The 22885-nt window shown below is 47.4% G+C and overlaps 1 protein-coding gene across 1 annotated transcript in view; it reads right to left on the reverse strand.

Annotated features, from left to right (window-relative positions):
* LOC119953293 (dynein heavy chain 9, axonemal-like) overlaps window positions 1-22885 on the reverse strand; it is a 686444-nt gene that overhangs the window by 218630 nt on the left and 444929 nt on the right. The gene's annotated exons all lie outside the window — the stretch shown is intronic.

The following is a 22885-nucleotide window of genomic DNA, read 5'->3' on the forward strand; positions in this document are numbered from 1 at the left end:
CTAGATGTCTGCCAACATCGGTGGAGCGAGAAACAGAGTTAACCTTTAGATTCTGTATGACTCTTCTTCAGAGCTGTGACGGAAAGACATACAGACTCAAAACATTAACTCTATTTCTCTCTCCACAAATCTTCCCTGGTGTGGGGAGAATGGCAGAGGACTGGAGGCTTGCACCCTTGTTTAAAGAGAGAAACTCAGCAACCACAGACCAATCAGCCTAATGCAAAGGGATGCTATGAGGGAACATTTTTATTTGCACATCAAGTTGTGCTAATCTTGAATGCACTGCCTCAAAGGATATTGGACAATGAATTAATAGCAACATCCAATAGAGAATAGGATGGATACCAGAAGGGGGAAAAAAAACAAGTTTGCAGGGCTCTGGGGAAAGAGAAAGGGGGTGGGATAAACTCTACCAAAGAAATAGTGCAGATACAATGTTCAAAATGCCTGACTATATGCTCTAATATTCTATGGCTCTAAGAGTGTCATGCCTGGCTGATCCATGGAATGTCCTGTGGAGAGCACCAGGTGGGGAACTGGAGGTGTTCAACTGCTGGCTTAAGGGAATGAGCAAGATTGATCATGCTAAAATAAAATGCATTTTAGAAACATTTACCCAAGCAAGTACAACTATAAATGAAATAAGCAAAATATAAATTGTGCCATCTGAATTACATTTTGGATTCCACAATAAAGGCTTGGTGTTTTGAACTGTCATCAAATAATGCTGTGGAATCCAAACTGTCTTATTGGGACACAATTTTTCTCAAGTTCAAATTTATCTTTACAGCTCAATTGAAATTTGTGATGTTATCCAAGTAGCTTAACGCTCCCACCCCCTCCCCCCCCCCCCCCCCCCCCCCCCACACACGCACATAGTTTTTCTAATGATTAAGTTAGAGAACAGTGTAAAATATGATGTATGAAGGACAATGTGGGCATTTCTGAATGATGTACACTGGAGGTTGCCAATCCCTCTTGTACTGAAGATTTTGAGAGGAAAGAGGCAATATAATTACAAGACTTGAACAGGCATTGTCTTCCGTTCTCCGTTAGATCACAATGTCAAATGAAGAATAGCACTATCCAAAACCTATTATCTTGCCGTTTCAGGTGCATCGTTTGCTGATTACTGAATATTCTTTCAGTCAATATTGGGAGGGAATGGTTGGCCCACAACCTTTTCTGCGTGACATGGGGAGACAAGTACATCCCTTTATAAAAGCAATAATTTAAAATGGACAGGAGTTTACAAGCAACATAACAATTAATCATTTTAATGCGACTGCCTTTAAGACAGTCAGGCACTTCAGAGGCATTGCCTTGGGCTTTGGGATTTTCTTCCATGTTAATTATTTTCATTACTCTGCCTAATAATGTGGTAGAGTTATGATTTACTTCAAAATATGAAAGTTCCATTGAGAAGAAGATAGATTAAAAACATATTATGGCAGTAAATAATTTATAACGTATATTTTATTTATATGGGTGCACTCAAGGCAGATAATGTTGGTCTATTAATCACATTGCTCATAATTGCATATCTTAACTCTTTCAAACTCAAAACAGCATGTTGCATCACCATGGAAACCACTAGCTGTTAATGGTTGTTGACACAGCATGTCTGAAAAAAAGAACCACAACCTTATTATGCACATAAATCTCAGTTTATCACCAAAACCCAATGGCGCTTAGGTCACATTTATAAAGGGAAATATTTTAACATTGCTCAGTGACTATTCTGCACAAACAAATTGGTGGCTTGCTTTCACATTACTTTGTGTCACATCAGTTCAGTAATACTCTCTACCATATAATGTGTCTGTTAAGTCCTCAGAAAATACCTTGCGGAACAGCTCCTTAACATCTTTTTGTGAACATCACCATGCATCAAGGATACAGGCACTCCAACAGCCCCTGATGCCATTAAACTGATTGAATGTAGATAAAACATCACACAAACTAAATAGTATTTATTCTTTTTTAAAGGAAACCCATTAGGGGCTTAGCTGAACACTCCAAGCTAATCTCAGTTTTTTGCTGATGGTTATAAACAATTTATGACATCATCTGAAACGCGGCCTTCTAACTTGCTTCCAGCTCTGCATTTTACACTATATGCTGGAGCGTGGGTTAAAATGTTTTGAACCAGAGGCTACAAGACAAAGTGTGTAGGACTTCCATAGAGGCTTTAAAGTTTGTTAAGCTGATCTGGTAACGTAATCACACACCATTATTCGGAAGGACGCCGGCTGTTAAACAGAGGATGAGAGGCCCAATTTGTTCTGCACTACTCTTGTTACTATGGTAACTCAACAGCTATCAATGAACACATACAAAAATTGGTCAACTAATAGGCTCCACCAGACCACAACAACGGCATCAGCCGCAAATGCAACCAAAAGTACATCACTTCTGATGACTCTCTAAAGATAAAGAAGTCTTACATTTTCAGATAGTAGATAATTAAGCATACAGCAGCAATTACTGAAAAAACAATGCAAAATTCAGAAAGAGTACATTGTTGCTTCAATTCAGGCAACATAAATGTTGTGCTTGCAGTGCGCCATCTCTTAAATCTGTTCTAACAGTTAGCACCTACTCCATCTACATTTATACCGAACTTGCCTTGCTTTAACCAAAATGGTAAAACCATCTCACTGTTCCCTGTCTCATTGCAAAAAGTTTTTTGCTGATGGTTATAAACAATGTCTGCTGAAACATCTCCATTCTACACAACCAAAGCAGGTCATATACCAGGATCGTACACGTTGTAATGTCTTCTGGTTCCTATAAGTTGGCAATAATCACACTTTAAACTCAAAACGGTGGAGCTTCATTGAACCAATTTCTTGCCTGGTTTGTAGACTGGCCCGAATATTCTGAGGATCAGTAATCACCATTGAATTGGTGCTCCGCTCCTACTTTTCGGTGCCATGACAGAGCTCCACATTTCTGGCCGAGTCTTCCGATCCAGGTTTCTTCGGAAATGCAGTACGTATCCTCAATCTAATTACTTCCTCGTAGCGCTGGATCGTTGGGGGAAGACAAACCTGGTGGGGAAGACTCGGCCTGGTGGGGGCTACTCAGGTCGGGTTGGGGGGGTGGGGGGATCGAGGGAAGAGTTGGGGAGTCAGTGCGAGTGATTTGGGGGGGTCAGTTGTATAGTTACCCAGGAGTTAGACTAGGATTTTTCTCTTTAATATTTCCTGGATAACAATTCAGGTAAATAACTCAGAAGGGTCTGAGGTTTCTGACTCTAACTCTGAGTCAGTGACTTTTTCCACAGGGTCCCAGGGAGTAGTGGGAAGCCCATAAGAAGTTCAAAATTCCGAAGAAATTCCCATGGAGTCAGGGGATTGGGACTTCTGTGGAGTCCTGAAGCGCACCTTGGGGGGAGGGTGGGGTGGCTTATGTCTGGTTTTGGAAAGGAAAGTTGTTACTCGGCACTGACAGAAGTGCAACAGTGAATATAGGATATATATTCACATAACAATTAGTTCCTAGCTCTTTACGAATAATGTAACAATACAATACTCACACAGATGTTGCAGCTTTAAAATAGCTGACGTTTCCTTTTATTTAAGTAATGATTACACTGCTAAAAATGACTGTGTATTTTAAGAATAGGCAGAACGTTATAACAGCATACTGCCCAGGTTAACAGAATCTCACTAGTCTGTGTAACTTTTTAATCATGGCAAAATATCTGTGGCACAACTTGAACAATTGAAGTTACTTGGCTGTACATGGTTTGTGACAGGCACATTCATTTATGGCCTTATCACTAAGACTACCTAGGCTACACATTCAGTCAGTATACATTTTGAAACAGTGGACTTAACATTGACAGGGAGGTAGGAATGAACTAGAGGGTTTCACAGTCAGGAAACCCAAGGAATGGGTTTTTCTCAGATCCTGAGTAATGGGGAGAGGTGGGGGGGGGGGGGGGTAGAGATCGAAGGCTGGTGTTGGTGGATGTCAGAGTGGAGGAAGGACTGGAGACCAGAGACGGAGGATAGAGGCCGTTGCTCTGGGAGATTGGAGGCCAAGTGGCCAAGGTGAGAAAGAGGGTCAGAATGGCTGTGGGGAAGATCAGAGGTTTCAGCATGCAGGCAGGATTGGAACGCTCAGGGATGAGATCCGAAGTGCCAGTGAGGAAGATCTAAAGAGCCAGAAGTTGATTGGAAGGAAGGAGAGCAGACATCTACAGGATTGTAGAGATTGAGGAGATTATGGAGGAGGTTGGGTTGGTCGGGTGAAGAGGGGCGAATGGCTGGTATGGTAAAACTGGAAGCATCTGAGGGAGATCAGAGGCTGCAGCCAGAAAGTGCTGAGGAGAGACCATTCAAAAAGACTGGAAAGGCTGGGTTGGAAATCAGATATCAATGCGGTCAGATGTGGGGTAGATTAGATTGACAAAGGGTGAAAAGAGCAATCAATTGTGGGGAGAATCTGATTGGGGCATAGTGTAAGGAAATTAAGTTGGTGAGACTGGTTCTCCTGACCCTTAAGCTGTGCTGAAAAGGTACTAAACTCGTCTCTTCAGCAGTCCCCACCTTCAAGAGCTGGGTTTCCTACGGGTGAACAGTCTATGTGAACAGTCTCATCAAAATATGTTTCTCATGCCACCGCTTGCCATAGACCTTGCTGTAACTAATTAGTTGATACATTCTTATTATAAATACACTGAAATACAATAGTTAATTCATTATATGAAACATTAGCTGAAACAATGTCTAAATTTCCAGTCAAGACACGAGAGTTGAATAGGTTTAAGGTGAGAGGGAAGAGATACAAAAGGGTCCAGGAGGCATTTTTTCACACAGAGGGTGGTGAGTGTCTGGAACGAGATGCCAGAGGCAGTAGTAGAGGCAGGTACAATTTTGCTTTTTAAAAAGCATTTAGACAGTTATATGGAAAAGCTGGGTATATTGGGACTAGCTTAGTGGTTAAAAACTGGGTGGCATGGACAAGTTGGGCCAAAAGGCCCGTTTTCATGCTGTAAACCTCTATGGCACGAGGTGTAAAATTAAAAAGGGAGGTAAAATCTGAGCCTTACAGCCTCATTAAAATATTTAAGTGGGCGATCCACCTCCTGCAAGCAGATTGATCACCTGACTCCCCAATCACCCCCAACCACTTGCCCTCTGCCTTTGTTACTACTGGAAACGGGTGGGTTTGAGATTTTTAAGGTTTCAGCATCCCACCTGACACACATCTATCTGTATTTGTGGGTTAAAATTCAGCTATACGTTTTCTGGATAATAATATATTTACTGAATATTTCAATTTGGCGATTATATATTTGCACCCTCACACACATCATAACTAAAATAAGCAACACGAATCAAGTGGTATTTGGCCATGCCTGCATCTTAGATTATTTTCTCATTGGCCTACTTCTCCCAATAAGGTGATATTACGCTGTGTAAGTTTGCATTTTGCTTGGAAATAAAGCATGACCAGCATATTCTTGCCCCTGAAGCAGCTGACATGGTCGTAAAGAAAAAGACTAGCATTTATATCACACTTTTCACAACCATTGGATATCGCCCAGTGCTGATGAAATATCTTTTGGTGTTTATTCACTGTTGTAACAAAGGAAGCACAGCAGTCAATATGTGCACAGAAAGATCTCACAAGCAACAATGTGATTTTGACAAGCTAAGTGTTTTTTTTGTCAGGTTTACTGAGGAACATGAAATGCTGTCACAGGATATTTTACACCCACAAGAGCATACAGGTGATGTCTCGTTTTCACATCACATCCAAAGGTTGACACCACCGTCAATTCAGTGCCTTCCTCAGTCTGCACTGGAGTATCAGCTTTCAATGTTGTGATTAAACACTGGAGTCAGACTTGAACTCAAAACCTCATGACGCAGGGACAAGTGAGCAAGCGACTAAACCAAAGCTGGCATGAGGGGCAAATTAGTGTATTAGGGGAGGTGGGATTAGGATGGCTTCAGGAATTATGGGCATGAAGTTGACTCAAAATGGAGAGACAGCAGCATAGGGGCAATGCGAGAGCTTTTGGTGTTAGTAATGGTGAGCAGAATGTAATGGAAAAATTTCTAAGTTCATTGTGGCGGGTTTTGCAGGGAGTTTGTTCCTCACCGCTACCAAACGGCACTTAGGGTGCAATTCTCCGGCTTCGTTATGCTCTCGCTCAAGGGAAAGTTCAGTGAATAGTGGGAGATGTCAAAAACGAGAAGCATGCCAGGCGGCAAAGATGTCAAAAACGAGAAGCGTGCCAGGCGGCAAAGAGTTTATGATGCAACTGGATCGTTCCCGTAGGCAAAATCGGGATCTCACCATCCGCGTGGCGTGAAACCAATTATCACTTAAGCCCTATTTCCATATCATTAACGTAAGCCATGCCATACCCAATGGCCTCCCGTCATTTATCGGCCTCCCCAGCAAATGGTCACACTGAAGCCGATTGGTACTCCTTTTGAAAAACGGAACCTGGTGGAGCCGAGGAGGTGAGTAGCCATCTTTGCTCACAGGCAAAGAGCCCGGGGGCGCTCGGCTTGCCACCCCAAGCTCGGCGGGGGACTCTTGGCTGGGTGGGGGGCAACAACCGACCGTGGCACCAGCATGCCAACCCCTGGATGGTGCCGCTCCCTTCCCCCTGCCTCTCCCCTTCCCTAACTACCCACCCACCCCCACCCCCTCCCGTGGTGCCCTCAGTGATCATCCATGTGCTTTGCCTTCCTAGCTCTACCGCCACGTCTAGGTGTGTCTCCGGGATACACATCTGAGGTGGAGGCAGCCTTCTGCTTACCTTGTCTTTTGATGCCCCTGGCGGGAGTCCTCTGCGGGCTCTGGTTCCGGTGGGCCGCGGCGCATTTGTCCGTGGTACAGCCATTCCACCCTGTCCGTGTGCTGGCCGCGAGACACGGCCTCATCAGAGGAGTGGAACTCGGAGGAGCTGGTGGCCAGCATCCTCATTCCATGATGCGGGTCCTGGTATTTGAGCACATCCCAGTCGAACATTTTGCCGATATCACAGGTTAAATCACCACCTGTCAGCTCTCCCCCACAAAGGGGAAAGCAATCTATGGTCATTGAGGACTATGGCAACTTTATTTTTACTAATCTTGAGGGCAAGAGTAATGCCCTGGGGACATGGGTTCAAAGCCTACCACGGCAGCTGGTGGAAATTACATTAAATGAATTAAATTTGGAATTATAAAGCTGGTAAAAGCGACCATGAAATTAACATCGATTGGTGTAAAAACTCATCTGGTTCAGTAGTATCCTTTGGGGCAGGAAATCTGTGATCCTTACCTGGCCTGGCCTAGATGTGACTCTATTTTAACATGCCCTCTGAAATGGCCTAGTAAGGCTCTCAGCTCAAGGACAATTAGGGATGGGCAACGAACGTCGGCCTTGGCAGCAATGTCTGCATCCCATGAAAGAATTCTGAATAAAACTTGACATCCCAACTTTCGTAGTCTGTCATTTTCATCTCTTCCTACCCTGCGTGTAGAGGTTCAGATTTGTAAAAGTTAAGCTGATAACAGATATCAGGAAGTCCTTTTTCACAGGCAGAGTGAGTAGCTTCAAATTAACTTTCAGAGAGTGTGATGGAATAAGTCAAAAAATAATCGGATATGGTAGCGGAGACATGAGGGCCCTTACGGTCAATTGTCCATCACTGTCTGTAACTCCCTTCTCAATCTACATCATCGTCTTTCTTTTAAACCGACACCAGGCTGTTTGATGCACTCAGAAATCCATTTAAAAAAAACAAAGAAATTATTAGTGGAGAACAAAAATCTGACAGTAAGGATAGGTATTGGTCCAATATAGGATCCTGATTTTGATTGGAAATGGTGGAGGAACATTAAGAATGAGGTTTATAATTAGTTTGACAAGCGCAAAAGCCTTGCCATAGTGATTCATGACGTCACAAGAACAGTTGTTTGAGATGTCACTTTGCTAACCATTAGCTCAGTTCATTTCTTGCTGATGCGCCCATCTGCCAAAATGAGTAATAAAACACAAGACAACCATCTAAAATAAAGTGCAGGAATAAAGGAAACTAATAAAGAAAAAGTATTTCAGGAGAAACAAATAGATGACAGTTCTCGAACCGAATAAATGAGAGTTTTCAATTATTAAAAAGGCAGTAGACAGTTTATGAAGCAGTTTTGTCTTCATTTCCACTTAGCTGAATGATACGCTTTGCTGAAATATTTATAGGAAGAGAATTGCTGATATGCTTTGAACAGTAAGTTGCTGCAGCTCACAATTGTGGCACTTAATCAGACTTACCAAGACCATTGTTGCAGCTGAATATGACTGGCATGTAAATGTGTGGACAATTGGTTGATACCAATTCTACGTAATCCTAATAATGTACAACTGTCAACTGTCCAATTTCCCACAAAATATGTTAAAAAAATGATAATGCTACTTTAAATTCTATTGCATCATGCAGTCTGGGAATTGGATTTGAATAAAGTCCAAACAGACGAAATGAAAGCTTCCAAACTCTGCTGACAGTAAGAATTCGACACATCAAGGCAGACTCAGCCTACTTTTAAGTAGGCATAATTCCACAGAATAAAAATGTCCAGAATTCATAAGAATACAGAGAAGCAAAGAGTTTGGCACCTTCTTGGGCTACAAACTCAACATGAGTAAAAGCTAGATCTTCCCGGTACACCCACAAGGAGGGGGGTGGGGGGGCAGCACTAACGGGCCTGCCGTTTAAACAGGCCCGACACAAATTCCACTACCTGGGGATCCAAATAGCCCATGACTGGAAAGGGATCCACAAATGGAACCTCACCAGTCTGACAGAGGAAGTAAAAAAGGACCTGCAAAGATGGAACACACTCCCACTCTCCCTCGCGGGGAGAGTCCAGATGATCAAAATGAACATACTGCCCAGGTACCTCTTCCTACGAAGATCCACTCCAATCTACATCCCCAAGGCCTTTTTCAAAGCACTAGACAAACTAATCATGGCGTTCGTATGGGGGGGGGGGGGGGGGGGGGGGGGGGAGAGAGAAATGCTAGGATCCCAAAGCCCGGTGGTGATAGCCACCCTCCAATCCTGGAACCAACTACGGCAGCAATTTGACCTGACCAAAATGTCGGACACAGCTCCCATCTGCAACAACCATAGGTTCACACCAGCGCTGACTGACGCCACCTTCAAAAGGTGGGGACAGGACGGAGGGACACTGACAGTCAGGGACCTATATTATACGGATGGCAGGATTGTAAAACTGGATAACTGACGGAGAAATTCCATCTAGCCAGGGAGAACGAACTAAGGTACAATTTTTAAAACTTCCTACAAAAGGAGACAAGGATGTATCCACAACAGACATTACTGGAAGAGTTTCTGGACGCAAGCATGCTTGCATCCAGTAAAGGGCCGACACCGTACTGGACGCAACAAGAAAGAAATGGGAGGAAGACCTGGGGATTGAAATAGGGTGGAGACTCTGGAGCGAAGCACTGCATAGGGTCAACTCCACCTCCACGTGCGCAAGGCTCAACCTGATGCAACTAAAAGTGGTACATAGAGCCCACTTAACAAGAACTCAAATTAGTAGGTACTTCACGGAGGTGGACGATAGATGTGAACGGTTCCAAGGAGGTCCGGCCAACCACCTCACATGTTTTGATCTTGGCCCAGACTTGGGGGGTATTGGCCAGCCTTCTTTGAGGCAATGTCGAAAGTGGTGGGGATGAGGGTCTAGCGATGCCCGAAAGTGGCGGTCTTCGAGGTTTTAGACCAGCCAGATCTATTCCTGGGGAGGAGGGCGGACGCCCTTGCCTTTGCCTCCCTGATCGCCCGCCATAGAATCCTGTTTGGCTGGCGGTCAGCAGCACCACCCAAAGGTGCAGATTGGCTTTCCGACCTCTCAGAATCTCTCCAAATGGAGATAATCAAATTCGCCATCCGAGGGTCAGACGACGGCTTCCACAATATGTGGGAGCCATTGACCTAATTGTTCCGGGACCTGTTTGTGGCCAACGAACAAGCAGAAGAATAGCCAGGTAGCCAAGAATCAGGGGACAGTAGCCAAGGCATGGGAGGGAGAGATAGATTGGGAGAGTGGGGGGGGGGGGGGGGGGGGGGGTGGACAGCTAAACCGAAGAGAAAATAAAGATGACCCAAAGGAGAAGGGGAGGGGGGGGGGGAAGAGGGAAGAGGGAGGAGACAGGGAACAATAGAGGGGAACCAGAGAGGGGGGAAGGCAAGGGAATGATAGCCGGAAGGAAGGCACAGGAAACAACAACCTGGCAAATACATTAACTGAGAGCAACGAAAATACGGGCGAAAGACAGGACGAACGGCCGAAGCAGAGGTGAATGCGCGACAACAACAGCAGTGAAAACCATCTGGGAGAAGCAAGTAACGACACCAACACCAGGTCCATTCTCGTATTGCCCTCTCTGTACTGGACATAACTAATGCAATTGTTTCTCCGGCACCCAAATGTATATGTACCTCCCCAGGTTCCCTCCCCCCACAAACACGTGCCGACGTATTTGTTAAAAATAATATTGCTAACTGTACAGAGTTGTTGTTGAGCTAGTCTATACACCAGTCTATATACTATAATACCAGTCTTTTTTTATTGTTTATTTTTCTTCTCTTCTATATATTTTATTCTGTGTACATAACTGTGAATATACTTTGTTCAAAAATCCAATAAAAAACATTTATAAAAAAAAGAATACGGATAGGCCATGAGCGGGATTCTCCCGTTCCCCAGGCGAGTGTTTATTGGCCTCGCGCCACTTGCTGGTGGCGGGATTCTATCTTCCCGCTGCTTGTCAATGGGATTTTCCATTGAAACCACCCTGCATCGCCGGGAATCCCGATGTTGGGGGTGCACTGCTGGCGGGGAAAGTGAATCATAACGACCGGAGAATTCCGGCCATATCCCACTGCCGGGCAGGGTCAGGGGGTGCTGAGTTACGGAAAGGAAAACTCAGTGAATGCCATTGATGAATTCCCAGAACTAGGAGTTTAAGAATATAAGTACAAATACACGAATTAGCAGCAGGAGTAGGCCCCTGGACGGGATTCTGTGATCCTGAGGCTAAGTGTTAGCACCATCGGAAATGCCGTCAACACGGCCTCAGGATCAGCATTCTGGCCCCTACAGGGGGGCCAGCACGGCAATGGAGTGGTTCACGCTGCTTCAGCTGCTGATCCTGTCGTGAACTGAGCGCTGCGGGATCCGTGCATGCACAGTGGCACCAGTGCCAACGCGCGCATGCGCAGTGGCTCCCTTCAACGCGCTGGCCCCATGCTACATGGCGTAAGGCTACAGGGGCCGATGCGTAAGAAAGGAGGTCCCCAGCCAGAGAAGCCGGCCCATGGATCGGTGGGCCCCGATCGCAGGCCAGGCCACATCGGAGCCCCCCCCCCCCCGAAAGGTGGGGTGTGTAGGCCTGAAAAGGGGGCCCCCTCAGCAACCCCAAAGCGGGGTGTCCTCACTTGGAGGAGGTGTTGCACATGTGGGCTGGGGATGGCACTGCCCATGGGTGTGGTGGACTGATGCACTATCAATTACGCAAAGACGAGAGTAGGATGTAATCGAGGCTTTATTACACTGAGATGTGTGGCCTCCTACAGCAGCTGACGAAATGGCTGATGTACGGACAGCACACATATTTATTCTCCGCCTACTGGGCGGAGCCAGCAGGTAGGGATCTACCCCCGTACCTGTAGTACAGGGGCCTTACCGTAAAGCACCTATATCAACATCCTCTATATACAATATATAAATCAGTGGTGACTACCATATTCACCTCCTGTTAAAAAAAATGAGTCCGCGGGGGTGGTGGAGAACTATATACAGGAAATCGTGTTTTAAAAGTACAGATAATATTACAAGTGCAAGCAGTCCGTTGCCTTAATCTGTCGTCGAGAGCGCCGTAGTGTTGGTGGCGACTCCGGCGGCGGTTTGGTCTTCGGTGATTCCGGGAGCGTATTGAAATCCTCTTCATTCCCGAGTGTGGGCAAGGGGAGGACGGATTGTCCCGGAGCGGGGCTGCGGTGGGGTGCGCTGAGGGAAGGGAGGGTGGCGCCGGGTCGGAGAGGGAGGTGTGTGGGTAACCAGCTGGTTCCAGGTCCCTGAGGGAGACTGTGTCTTGGCGGCTGTCGGGTTATGCTACATAAGCGTACTGCGGGTTGGCATGAAGTAGCTGTACCCTCTCAACCAATCTGTCTGCCTTGTGGAGTCGAACGTGTCTACGGAGGAGAACGGGTCCTGGAGCTGCCAGCCACGTTGGGAGCCTTACCCCGGAGGTGGACTTCCTGGGGAAGGCAAAGAGACGTTCATGGGGGGTATCATTAGTCGCAGTGCACAGGAGCGACCGACTGGATTGAAGTGCATCGGGGAGGACCTCCTGCCATCGGGAGGCCGGGAGATTTCTGGACCGTAGGGCCAGCTGGATGGCCCTCCATACTGTCCCGTTCTCCCTCTCTACCTGCCTGTTTCCCCTGAGGTTGTAGCTGGTCGTCCTGCTCGAGGCAATGCCCCTGTTGAGCAGGTACTGGCGCAGCTCATCGCTCATGAATGAGGATCCCCGGTCGCTGTGGACGAAGGTGGGGAAACTGAACAGAGCGAAGATGGTGTTGAGGGCTTTGATGACGGTGGCAGACGTCATGTCGGGGCATGGGATGGCGAAGGGGAATCTGGAGTACTCATCGTCCACACTGAGAAAGTACGTGTTGTGGTCGGTGGAGGGAGGGACCCTTTGAAGTCCACGCTGATGCGTTCAAAGGGGCGGGATGCCTTCAACAGGCGCGCACGGTCTGGCTGGTAGAAGTGCGGTTTACACTCTGCGCAGACCTGGCAGTCTCTGATGACTGCCCTGACTTCCTCGATGGAGTAGGGCAGGTTGCAGGCCTTGATGAAATGGTAAAAGCGGGTGACTGCTGGGTGACAGAGATCGTCGTGCAGGGTCCACTTGTGCGCTGGCACATGTACCTCGGGATAGGGCATCGGGGGGCTCGTTGAGCTTACCGGGGCGATACAAAGTCTCGTAGTTGTAGGTGGAGAGCTCGATCCTCCACCTCAAGATTTTATCGTTTTTAATCTTGCCCCGCTGTGTGTTATTAAACATTATGGCAACCGACCATTGGTCAGTGAGGAGAGTGAATCTCCTGCCGCACAGCTTCAACGATGGCTTGGGCCTCTTTTTCGACGGAGGATTGCTGAATTTCGGAGGCATGGAGGGTGTGGGAAAAGAATGCCATGGGCCTGCCTGCCTGGTTGAGGGTGGCGGCCAGAGCGACGTCCGATGCATCGCTCTCCACTTGGAATGGTAACGGCTCGTCGACCGCGTGCATCGCGGCCTTGGTGATGTCGGCCTTGATCCGGTTGAAGGCCTGGTGTCGACCGTCAGTGGGAAAACGGAGGATTGGATGAGTGGGCAGGCCTTGTCCGCATAGTTTGGGGCCCACTTGGTGTAATACGAAAAGAACCTCAGGCATTGTTTGAGGGCCTTGGGGCAGTGGGGGAGGGGGAGTTCCATGAGGGTGCGCATGCGATCGGGGTCGGGCCCCAGGACTCTGTTCTAGACCACATAGCCGAGGATGGCTAAGCGATTCGTGCTAAACACGCACTTCTCCTTGTTATACTTGAGGTTGAGGAGAGTGGCGGTGTGGAGCAATTTGGCAAGGATGGCGTCATGGTCCTGCTAATCATGGCCTCAGATGGTGACATTGTACAGGTACGGGAAGGTGGCCCGCAGTCCGTACCGGTCAACCATTCGGTCCATCTCCCGTTGGAAGACCGAGACCCCGTTGGTGACGCCGAAGGGGACCCTAAGAAAGTGGTAAAGGCGGCCGTCTGCCTCGAACGCAGTGTATGGGTGGTCCGCCTTGCAGATGGGGAGCTGGTGGTAGGCAGATTTCAGGTCCACTGTCGAGAAGACCCGGTACTGTGCAATCTGATTGACCATATCAGATATGCGTGGGAGGGAGTACGCGTCGAGCTATGTGTACCGATTGATGTTCTGGCTGTAGTCAACGACCATCCTGTTTTTCTCTCCAGTTTTGACCACTACCACTTGGACTCTCGATGATGCCTTCCCGAAGCAACCGCTGGACCTCAGACCTGATGAAGGTCCTGTCCTGGGCGCTGTACCGTCTGGTCCTGGTGGCGACGGATTTGCAATCCGGGGTTAGGTTTGCAAACAGGGAAGGTGGGTCGACCTTAAGGGTCACGAGGCCGCACGTAGTAAGGAGTGGTAGGGGTTAGGCTCTGGAGGTTGCACTGGAAGTCCAGGCCGAGTAGCAAGGCAGCATCGAGGTTGGGGAGGACGTAGAGGCGGAAGCCGCTGAACTCCACGCCCTGAACAGTGAGAGTGGCGATGCAGTACCCCCAGACCGCCACGGAGTGGGATCCAGAGGCCAGGGAGATTCTCTGGTTGGAATGAAGCTCCCAGTGCTCCCGGAATCCAGCAGGCAGGAGATCTCATGTCCGTTGACCTTCACTTTAGTTGAAGCAGTCGCGAGGTTGTGTGGTCGAGACTGGTCAATCGTGACCAAGGTGAGACGCAGCTGGCCGTCGGTGGTTGCAGGCGATGAGCGGCCTGATGAGGTGCCCGACGGGCAGGGGTCTTGAGTAGGGCAAAATGGTGGCGCCCACGAGCTGCATGTGTCGTGGGGTAGGCACGATGGCGGCCCTCTGGGGCTGCATGTGTCGTGAGGAAGGCAAGATGGCGGCGCCTGTTGGTCCTGGGAAGAACAAGATGGCGGCGACCACGGGCCGCACGTATTGCGAGTCGAGCAAGATGGCGGCGTCTACTAGCCGCACGTGGTCCGAGGAGGGGAAGATGGCGGCGCCCACTGGCTGCACGTCGGGGGTGCCGGGACAATAGCGGCGATTGAGCGGACCTGGCACACTTCAGCGAAATGTCCCTTCTTGCCACAGGCCTTGCAGAGGGCGCTCCGTGCCGGGCAGCGCTGTCGGGGGTGTTTTGACTGCCCACAGAAGTTGCATTTGGGCCCCTTGGGGTTGGTTGGCTGCCACGCGGCACAGGCGTGGAGTTAGCTGAGGGCGGTCGCTGATGGAGTCCATGATGGGGCGGCCGTCTGCGGAGTCCACGATGCACAGGAGGGGTGGGCCGTGCAGTTGGAGGCATAGGCCTGAATGTTGCGTGATGTGACCGTAAGTGAGAGCGCTAGTTTTTTGGTCGCTGCGAGATCGAGCGTGGCCCCTTCTAAGAGGCGCTGGCAGATGTAGTCAGACCCTACACCTGTAACAAATGCATCTCTCATCAGCAAATTTGAGTGTTCCATGGCTGAAACGGCCTCACAGTCACAGTCTCGAACTAGGGCGAGAAGGGCGCGCGAGAAATCTTCCACTGGCTCACCGGGAAGCTGGCGCCGCGTGGAGAGAAGGTTTCTGGTGTAGATTTTGTTAGTCCGCTGAGCATAGTTTTCCTTCAGTAGCGCCATGGCCTCTGCGTAGGTCGGCGCGTCCTGGACGAGTGGAAAGACATTGGAGCTCAGCCGCATGTAAAGGATCTGGAGCTTCTGTGCTTCTGGAATTGCATCTGGCGCAGACCTGATGGACGCTTCGAAACAGGCTAGCCAATGTTCATAGTCCTTTTTGGTGTTGTCTGCTTGAGGATGCAGCTGCAGGCAATCCGGCTTGATGCGGAGGTCCATCTCTGAAAACTCAGTGTAATAAATTGATGCACTATCAATTACGCAAAGACGAGAGTAGGATGTAATCAAGTCTTTATTACAGTGTGGCCTCCTACAGCAGCTGACGAAATGGCTGCTGTACGGGGAGCACACAAATTTATACTCCACGTACTGGGCGGAGCCAGCAGGCAGGGATCTACCCCTGTACCAATAGTACAGGGGCCTTACCGTAAAGCACCTATATCAACATCCTCTATATACAATATATACATCAGTGGTGACTACCACAGGGACCCTCCAGCTCACTTAGTAATCAGGGCACCCTTTCAAAATGGTGGCCCAATCTCTGAGAAGCTTGTCTCGCTGGTGAATTCAGCTCCTCATTTCTGAAAACATTTTGAAGTGTGGGCCAGACCGGGGAGAAACTGCCCAAAGCCCAAAGAAATGACTATGGGCGCAATCTAACGGAAATGAAACAGAATCCTGTGTTGAGTGCGTTTAGCTTGGTGTTTCCCTGTGCTGGCAGCCGAGAACGACCCTGCTTTTGAACGGGACTCTGCTACAGTTCAGGGCCTTGGCAAGGAATGCCCCACTGAGGCTGCACTCTGTCCCATTTCCTGCACCATAAGCACCGCTTGCCAGTGCAGGAATAGATCAGGGTGCCATTTTTAAATATAGCAACCCCCCACCACGGCCTCTGCCCACCCCAATGCCCCAACTCATCTCCAAAGGGGTTATTGGGCCCCTCACACTCCACCACATCACAGCAAGGTACCCCGGGTCTGATCCCCGGAATGGGCAAAATGTCAGGGTGTCGAATTTGCATTGGATGTGCCAGGGTATCACACTTTCCAGAGCCTGACAACCCAAGGCCCCCTGGGAGATCGCCTCCAAGTGCCAGTACACCTCGTCTATAGGTGTGGGGGTTAGATGCCAGGTGTAACCCCAGCAAGTGCATATCAAAGTGTGCCTTACTGCACATTTTAATATGCAGATTTGTATCCCACCCATTGTGGGCAGGATCCCAATCACAATGTCTCACGTGATCCCGTTAGATCTTGCAAGGCATAATGGGCCAGGTAAAGTGAGATTTACCATGCATGTCACGTCCTGAGTTGGGCACGGTGCAGCCATTTGTTTTTGTCCTAAGTGTGGGTAAGTACCAGTGAGCATCTCACAGCAAAAGTCAGCGAGAAACATCCCGGCAAACCGCCCAAAATGTTTCCGTTAAATCACGCCCAAAGACTCATCTTCTGCTGTCTTTTGAGGAAGAGTGTTCTAGAGGCTCACAACTTTCAGAGAAAAATATTCTCCTCATTCCAGTCTTAAATAAGCAATGCCTTATTTTTAAACAGTGACCCCCTTTTCTCGATTCTCCGGAAACATTCTCCTCACATTCACCATGTCACGATTCCCTTAGGAGCGGGAAGGTTTCAATCAAATCTCCTCTTACTCTTCGAAACTATAATGGATACAAACCTGATGTTCCCTCATAAGACAACCTGCCCATTCTTGGTATTAGCCTAGTAAACCTTCTCTGAACAGCTTCCAACATATTTACATATTTCCTTCGATAAGGAGATGAATACTGTACACAATACATGAGATATGGTCTTATCAATGCCCTGTACATAACCTCCTTACTTTTGTAATCAATTTCCCTCACAATGAATGATAACATTCTATTAGACTTCCCAATTAATTGTTCTACCCAGATAAATTCCTGATTAAATGTAAATGTCACCAGAGTCCCAGAGGACCATAGGCTTCACTCCCCATTGGGAGCTGACCGGTAATTATACTAGCCTTTTGTGGTTCATTCACTAGGACACCCAGATTCATCTGAATCTCAGAGCTCTGCAATCTCTCAGCATTTAGATAATAAGCTTCTTTTATAATCCTTCTTGCCAAAATGGACAATTTCACATTTGTCCACGTTATACTCTGATTTTTTACCAACTCACATAACCTATTGATGCCCGTTTGCAGCCTACTTACGTCAAATATACATAGAAACATACATAGAAATAGAAGCTGAAGTAGGCCATTTGGCCCTTCGAGTCTGCTCCATCATTCACTATGATCATGGTTCACCATCAAATTCAATACCCTGACCCCACCTTTCCCCAATGCCCCTTGATCTCTTTAGCCCCAAGAGCTATATCTAATTCCTTCTTGAAATCACACAACATTTTGTCTTCAACTTCTTTCTTTGGTAGTGAATTCCACAGATTCACTCTCTGGGTGAAGAAATTTCTCCTCACCTCATTACTAGAATATTTACTCCTTATTCTCAAACTATTACCCCTAGTTCTAGACTCCCCCACCATCGGGAACATTCTTTCTGAATCTACCCTGTCCAATCCTGTTCAAATGTTATAAGTTTCAATGAGATCCCTTCTCATTCTTCTGAACTCCAATGAATATAATCCGAACCAACTTAATCTGTCCTCATATGACAGTCCTGCCATCCCAGGAATCAGCCTGGTAAACCTTCTCTACACTCCCTCTATAGCAAGAGCATCCTTCCTCAGATATGGACACCAAAACTGCACACAATATTCAAGGTGTGGCTTTACCAGCACCCCGTACAATTGCAATAAAACATCATTATTCCCATACTCAAATCCTCTCATTATGAAGGCCTACATACCATTTGATTTCTTTCCTGTCTGCTGTACCTGCACACTTACTTTCTGTGACTGATTCACAAGGGCACCAAGGTGTCGCTGAGTATCCACCTCTCTTGATTTACACCCATTCAAGTAATAATCTGCCTTCCTATTTTTGCTACTGAAGTGGGTAACCTCATATTTACCCATATGACACTGCATCTGCCATGCATATGTCCACTCACTCAACCTGTTCAAATCCCGCTGAAGCATCTCTGCATCCTCCTCACAGAACAGCTTTGTATCATCTGCAGATTTGGAGATAATACACTTAGTTCCGTCGCCCAAATCATTAATTTATGTTGTGAGCATCTGGGGTCCTATCATTGATCCCTGTGGTATCCACAAGTCACTGCCTGCCATTCAGAAAAAGACCCATTTATTCCAGCTCTTTGTTTTCTGTCTGCTAACCAGCTTTCTATCTATCTCAAGACACTACTCACAATTCCTTTAACTTTACATAATAATCTGCTACGTAAGACCTTGTCAAAGGCCTTCTAAAAGTCTAAATATATCACAACTATCGGCTCTCCCTGCCCAACTCTATTAGTTACATCCTCAAAGATTTGATGATACAGCTGCTTCCAAATGCTGTGCTGTAGAATCCTTGATAATGGACTCTAGCAACTTCACTAATACCGACGTTAGGCTCACTGGTCTGCAGTTCCCTATATTATCTGTACCTCCCTTTTTGAATAGCAGACTTGGAGTTAGCCTCCAATCTGTAGGAACCATTCCAGAATCCAATAATTTTTGAAAATAACCACCAATGAATCTACTATTTCTAGGGCCTCTTCATTAAGTACTCTGGGATGAAGATTATCAGGCCCTGGAAATTTACCAGCCTTTGATCTATTCAATTTCTCAATTTCCCCAAAACAATTTCTCTACTGATACTGATTTCCTCTAGTTCCTCAATTAAACTTGTGTTTCTTAGAACTTCTGGGACATCATTTGTTTCTTCCTTTGTGAAGACAAAAGCAAAATATGAATATAGTTTCTCAGCCATTTAATTGTTCCCCACTCTGAATTCCTGTTTCTGACTGAAAGGGGCATACATTTGTTTTTGTCAATCTTTTTCTCATTACGTAATTATAGAAAATATTCACATCAGTATTTCTGTTCCCTGCTAACTTACTTTCATACTCTATTTTCCCCTTCTTATTCAATCCTTTGGTCTGCCTTTGCTGCATTTTAAACTGCTCCCAATCCTCAGGGTTACTGCTTTTTCTCGCTGATTTGTATGCTTCTTCTTTGAATTTAAAGCCATGGTTTAGAAACATAGAAAATAGAAGCAGGCGTAGGCCATTCGGCCCTTCGAGCCTGCTCCACCATTCATTATGATAGAGCTATATCCAATTCCTTCTTGAAATTACACAATTTTTTTGATCTCAACTACTTTCTGTGGTAGTGACTTCCACAGATTTACCACTCTCTGGGTGAAGAAATTTCTCCTCACTGCAGTCCTAAAAGGTTTACCCCTTGTCCTCAAAGTATGACCCCTACTTCTGAACTTCCCCATAATTGGGAACATTCTTTCTGAATCTACCATGTTTAATCCTGTTAGAATCTTGTAAGTTTGTACGGGATCTCCTCTCACTCTTCTGGGGTGGGATTCTCCCCTACCCGGCGTGACGGGGGGTCCCGACGTAGGGGAGTGGCGCCAACCACTCCAGAGTCGGGCCTCTCCAAAGGTGGGGAATTCTCCGCACCTTTGGGGGCTAGCCCCGCGCCAGAGTGGTTGGCACCAGAAGACTGGAGCAAATAACCGGCGCCAGCGGCCTTTCAGGCCCGCCGCCCGGCAGTGGGGCTGGCCGAAAGGCTTTCGCCGGTCCGCGCATGTGCCGGCGGTGACGTCAGCGGTCAGCTGCCGCTAACATCACCACTGGCGCATGCGCGATGTGGGTTTCTTTTCCGCTTCTGCCATGGCGGAGGCCGTGGCGGCGGTGGAGGAGAAAGAGTGCACCCAGGGCACTGGCCCGGAGTCTGAGCGGGGGGCCCCGATCGCGGACCTGGCCACCGTGGGGGCACCCCCCGGGGTCCAATCGCCCCGCGCTCCCCCCAGGACCCCGGGGGCCCGGTCGCGCCCCCGATCCCGCCGCCACCAGAGGTGGTTCAAACCTCGGTGGCGGGAGAGGCCTCCCAGCGGCGGGACTTCGGCCCATCGCGGGCCGGAGAATCGCCACAGGGGCCTCGCCGATCGGAGTGGCGTGATTCCCGCCGCAGCCACTTCCCGGGTGGCGGAGAATCTCTGCCACGGTGGGGGCAGGATTTTCGGCGGCCCCAGGCGATTCTCCGACCATGCTGGGGGTCGGAGAATTTCGCCCCTGAACTCCAATGAATATAATCCTAACCGTCTTAGTCTCTCCTCAAATGACAGTCCCACCATCCCTGTAATCAGCCTGGTAAACCTTCATTGCACTCCCTCCATAGCAGGAATTCCTTCCTCAGATAAGGGCACCTAAACTGCACACAATACTCCAGGTGTCACCTCACCAATAGTAGCACACAATTGTGGTAAAATATCTCTATTCCTATAGTCAAATCCTCTTGCTATGAACAGTTCATTTTCCATCCACCAGTTCCTTTCCACTCTACGCCAAATAGGAATAAACAACTTTTGGAGTTCACCTGTTAATTCCTTGAGTGCCTGCCATTGCCTGTCCACTGTCCTTACTTTCAGTAATGTTTCGCAGTCCATTATAGCCAATTCGTGCCTCATGCGTTCATAGTTCCCTTCATTCAGATTCAGGACCCTGATCTCAGAATCAACTACCTCACTATTCACCTTGATAAATAATTCTATCATATTATGGTCACTCATCCCCACGTGTTCTCTCACAACTAGATTGCCAACTAATCCTTTCTCATTGCACACAATCCAGTCTAAGATGGCTTGTTCCCTCTCCACAATTTACCTTCCTACCTATCTTTGTGAGATCAGCAAATTTAGCAACCAGACCATCAGTCTCTTCATCCAAGTTATTAATATAAATTGAAAAATGTTTAGGCCCCAGCACCGATCTCTGTGACACATTCTGAAAACCAAAAAAAGACCCATTTATGTCAATTTTACGTTTCCTGTTAGCTAGCCATTCTTCAATCCATGCCACTATGCTACGCCTTACACACAAAAACTGGAAATGGATGGGCAATGTTGCCTTGGGCAATATGGATGCCTCATGTTAGTATTATTCCTGAGAGGACCTGTAGAAATGGGATGTTGGCATTTCACCTTACACCAATACAAAAGACTTCTGCCATAAGATGCCTTGTCGGGAAATATTCCATTTATATTGGCCTTTTGATGACAGTGCCTAAGAATTATAGCTCCATGCAGGTTAGGTTATGGGATTACGGGGATCGGTAGGAGTGGATCCTTGTAAATGGGTAGAGTGTTCATTTAAAGGGTCGGTGCAGACTCGAAGGGTCGAATGGCTTCCTGGTAGAGGTACTATGGTGTTTAACTGTCCCAAAATGCTGATCTTGTTCTGTTAACACTATGGGATGGATTATTCTGCCCCGCCCACCGCAAGATCGCCATGGGCGAGACGCGGACAATGGAAAAGTCCATTGACCTCGGGCAGAATTCCCCAGTCGCCGGGTGGAGATGGCTGAAGAATCCCACCCTATGGACCAAATTCCTCAAATTTTCCATCAGGATAGGAGAACCAAAACAACTAAAAATGTCAGTGCATCGATGCTACTCTCCCGCAGTCTGGACCAAGCAGCTATCAAAGCAAAAGACAAAAAAAACGAACTGTGAACCACTCATTGGGAACAGTAATCTGACATACACCTCTGTTGTTTTAAGATTGACCTCGTTTTAGTTTGGATTCTGGTAAACTGTTATGCACGAGCCAGCTTTAATTTTCAATCTAGATTTTCATGAATCCACAACTTGTGGGGGCGAAACCCACGCAGACACGGGGAGAACATGCAAACTCCACACGGACAGTGACCCAGAGCCGGGATCGAACCTGGGACCTCAGCGCCGTGAGGCGGTTGTGCTAACCACTAGGCCACCGTGCTGCCCTAGCATCAGTGTTAACACTGGAGATCAGCTCTCAGTTTGAAGTGTTCCAGAGTACGAATTAAACAAGATCAATAACAAAGGTGCCAATATTGAAAGCAGAAATCAAGGAACAATAACATTTAGGACAGCACTGTTAAAAGAGTGAAACGGTTTTATGTTTGAAACAGGGATGATCAAGATATTGAGCCAAAATATATGGAAGAAGACTTACATCACAGTGAAAACCAGTGGTACTTTGAGTTTTTCATCCACATTCTACCAAAATATACCAAGGTAAGCATATAAATATTGAATACACAAAGGTTCTCCCAAAGTTTGCTTAAAATGTTCAATTTGTATGCGTTTTAAGAATATATGTGAAGGATGATAAAAATAAAGCTTTAACTAATCATTTACAAAAATAACAATATTTATCTGACATTGTAACCAGACCATTGGTTTATATAGGGCGGGTTTCTGCTGTCTATCAGCCGCATGTTTATTGGTGGCACACCGTTCGTTGATGGCGTGATTATCTACTCCTGC

The sequence above is a fragment of the Scyliorhinus canicula genome, chromosome 18 (assembly GCF_902713615.1).
Source record: "Scyliorhinus canicula chromosome 18, sScyCan1.1, whole genome shotgun sequence".
Classification (NCBI taxonomy): domain Eukaryota; kingdom Metazoa; phylum Chordata; class Chondrichthyes; order Carcharhiniformes; family Scyliorhinidae; genus Scyliorhinus; species Scyliorhinus canicula.